Source organism: Colobus angolensis, unplaced genomic scaffold (genome assembly GCF_000951035.1).
Source record: "Colobus angolensis palliatus isolate OR3802 unplaced genomic scaffold, Cang.pa_1.0 Scaffold5, whole genome shotgun sequence".
NCBI lineage: Eukaryota > Metazoa > Chordata > Mammalia > Primates > Cercopithecidae > Colobus > Colobus angolensis.
In genome coordinates this window covers 28828784-28832804 of record NW_012118487.1, presented here as the reverse complement: position 1 = coordinate 28832804, position 4021 = coordinate 28828784, and the positions used below count along the sequence as shown (strand labels likewise).

At 40.7% G+C, this 4021-nt stretch overlaps 1 protein-coding gene across 1 annotated transcript in view; it reads right to left on the bottom strand.

Annotated features, from left to right (window-relative positions):
* LOC105524437 (chromosome unknown open reading frame, human C4orf45) overlaps window positions 1-4021 on the bottom strand; it is a 140981-nt gene that overhangs the window by 113445 nt on the left and 23515 nt on the right. The gene's annotated exons all lie outside the window — the stretch shown is intronic.

The window sequence follows — 4021 nt, the reverse complement described above, 5'->3', positions numbered from 1 at the left end:
TACTAAAAAAACAAAAAACTAGCTGGGCAAGATGGCGGGCGCCTGTAGTCCCAGCTATTCGGGAGGCTGAGGCAGGAGAATGGCGTAAACTCGGGAGGCGGAGCTTGCAGTGAGCTGAGATCCTGCCACTGCACTCCAGCCTGGGCGACAGAACGAGACTCCGTCTCAAAAAAAAAAATGTAGTTATCAGTAAAGTGTCTTTAAGAAATGGTATATTTCACCCAGCGCAGTGGCATGCGCCTGTAGTCCCAGCTACTTGGGAGGCTGGGGTGGGAGGATTTCTTGAGCCTAGGAGCTCAAGTCCTGCCTGGGCAACATACTGAGAACTCTCTCTAAAATAAGTAGATACAGTACAAAATTTTTAAAAAGAAATGCTACATGTGAGGTTTCCAGGACATTACCTATGAGATCATCTGATACATGCCAGCCTCTTTCGTATACACATTGATACCTCAGTATCATACACCTGTTACTGTGACTCAGTTTTTTTATCTGTAAGGTGGGGGATAACATATCTACATCACAGACTTTTGTAAGAATTGAGATAATTCGGTCGGGCACGGTGGCTCATGCCTATAATCCCAGCACTTTGGGAGGCTGGGGCGGGTGGATCACCTGAGGTCAGGGGTTCGAGATGAGCACATGGTGAAACCCCATCTCTACTAAAAATGCGAAAATTAGCCAGATGTGGTGGCGCACGCCTATAATCCCAGCTACTCAGGAGGTTGAGGCAGGAGAATTGCTTGAACCCGGGAGGCAGAGGTTGCAGTGAGCCAAGATCGTGCCACTGCACTCCTGCCTGGGTGACAGAACGAGATTCCGTCTCAAAAGAAAAAAATAAATTGAGATAATTCATGTAAAGAATTATGACAGTGCCCATTTGAAGCAGCTAGTAAATGTTAGATGATGATGAACTAGTATTGTACATAGAGTTAATGATCACTATGTTCATTTTCATGTTATAATTTTAATACACATTTATAAAGTGGATCAGATGTTGACTATTCTTAAATAATTAGTAAATAAAACAATATTGCATTGTCTTCTTTAATCCAGGAATACAATTTATTTCATGAATTCCATTCCTGTTAAGCCTTTTTAACACATTATAATTGAAAAAATATTGCTGTGGTTATGTAGCCAGGACTCAAGAAGCATTCAGTAAAACCATGAATGAAATGAATTTGAGAAACATTGCATTAGACATTCGATCATTCAATATTTTCATTCTGCTTTGAGTCTATAGCAGTGGTTTACTGGGCTTTCAAGAGAAAAAGCTATGGTTTTAGCATTTACCAGTTTCTGTGGTGTAAACATTTCCAATATGGTCAATGTCAAACTATTGTGTGATGTCACACGATAGTGTGGAAAGAGATGATAATAATTGGTTCTCTCAAGAAGGTACAAACAGCCTCCCACACACCACTCACATAAATACTTTGCATGATTATAGCATGGCTTCTCATACAGTGTTCATTCATTCGTTATACCAGTGGTTCTGCAAATGTGATCCCCTGACCAACAGCACAAGCATCATTGGGGAACTTACTAAAAATGAAAAATCTCAGGGCCCATCTCCTATCTCCTAAAAAAGAAACCATGAAAATGAGGCTTAGCAATCTGCCTTAACAATCCCTCCAAGTGATTTTGACACATAATGTTTGAGGACCCCTGCCCTATGCTCTTGCTGTTGTTTCTGAAGGGGAAGAAGTGCCAGGTAACTTCTAACATTTATTAATTAGTGTACCAAGACTAGCCATGTTGGTGTTCTCATTCTTCAAAGCATCTAATTATGGACTCTGAAATTGCAATTTATATATTCCTAGAATCAACAAAGGACACCAAGCTGCTGCTCTTTTGCATAGAAAGGTAATTTTATCTTCAAATGTCCCCATGTTTCAGTTGCTATTGAGAGGCTCTAATAAGGGTTAGTTAAGAGTTCTACTGGCTTGGCTCAGTGATTCATGCCTGCAATCCTAGCACTTTGGGAGGCTATGGCCGGCAGATCCCTCAAGCCCAGGGGTTTGAGACTAGCCTGGACAACATGGCAAAACCTCATCTCTGTTAAAAAAAAATGCAAAATTACAAAAGTTAACCAGACACAGTGGTGCACACCTGTAGTCCCAGCCACTTGGGAGGCTGAGGTGGGCGGATCACTTGAGTCCAGGAGTCTGGGAGGTCAAAGCTGCAGTGAGTTGTGATTGCACCATTGTGCTCCAGCCTGGATGACAGAGGAGACTTTGTCACAGTAAATAAATAAATAAATAAAAACAAAAACAAAAACTCCTGCTTGTGATTTCTGGTTGCTTCTGCAGCAGAGACCATGGGCAAAATCTCTATGCTGAAATAAATATGTGCCCTGATATATTAGCGGGCACGTTGTTAATCTACTTTGTATGGTTGGTTGGTTGGTTGAAAATCACATAAATACAGCCCTAAATTCAGTTATACTATACACAGTATTGGCAGAGATACATGGTTTCCAGTATGTTCTAAGGGAGCTTTGGATTGGTGCAGCCTTCAGAGGTCAGCAGGTATGACCTTGCATTCTGTGTGGGGCTCCCCTTCACAGCACATGTTCATCCAACTGACAAAATATTTCCAGTAACAAAAGCACATTCTATTTTTGGACAGGTCTAATTATTCTTCCATACATTGAACTAAAATCTGCTTTCCTGTAACAGTCACACATTAGTCTGAATTCTGAATTCTGGTAAAGAATTCCCGTCTCATTTAAATAGCCCATCAGATCCCAGGAAAGGCTCACTCTAGGCTCTTTTGCAAATTAGGCTTCCCCACTTCTTTCAGGCATTCGTGTAACAACATTCCCAGGCTCTGCACCACCCTGCCTCTTGATGTTCTTCAATTTATTAACATCTGGCTTAAAATGTGGCATGCATAACCAAATATAATGCTACCATGTGACCCAATTGGGGCAGCGTTTGTTTCTGGAACACAGCTCTCTGTTAATGCAGCCTGTTATTGTATCAGCTTTGTTGGCAACTGAGCTAACCTCTGGGCACATCTCCAGTCTGCAGTCAGCTCCATGCTCCACACCAACCTGTTGCATAATGTCTTACCTATCCTCTACTTGGACTGTTGATTTTTAAACTCTAAGTGCAAGCTTCATATTTAGTCCTATTAAATTATAACTTTGTGAGTTTCAGCTCCAATTCTAAAATAGTAACATCTTTTACAGTCCAAATTGTCATCGAATTTTACTCTCTCTTTTTCCTAGGTTTATATGTTCAGCAAACGTAACGACATGACTTCCCTCTTTGTATAAAATACTGAGGAAACTGTTGAACAAAACAGAGCCAATTCCTGTTCCCCTCTCTCACTCAATTATTTACCTCAAAGCTTGAAATTAGAATCAAATGTCCAAGTGAAGTACCAGTTAAATATTGACTTTCACTTGCCAATTTTACTTCAATCTGTCTTTCATATGAAGTAGCCTGAAAAATGAAAATGTAATTATTGTAAGTAATTCTTAGGGATCATTTAGAATGCCTAATGGGTATTAAATATTTGAAATATAAATCCCCATTCTTTGATGTGTGTAGAAGGAGGTAAAGAATAGTATAGAGTAATTAAAAGCTTTTATCATGATCTTGGATTAACCGAAGTATTTAGAGTGGTGATGCCGTACTGAAAATCACTATTACAAAATTTAGGATTTTATAATGTTCTTTGAGTTAATTAATGCTTATAAAAATTATTCTGGCCGGGCGCGGTAGCTCACGCCTGTAATCCCAGCACTTTGGGAGGCCGAGGCGGGGTGGATCACTTGAGGTTGGGAGTTCAAGATGAGCCTGACTAACATGGAGAAACCCTGTCTCTACTAAAAATAAAAAAATTAGCCAGGCATGGTGGCGCACACATATCTGTAATCCCAGCTACTCGGGAGGATGAGGCAGGAGAATCGCTTGAACCTGAGAGGTGGAGGTTGTGTTGAGCCGAAATTGCGCCATTGCACTCCAGCCCGGGCAACAAGAGCGAAACTCTGTCTCAAAAAAAAAAA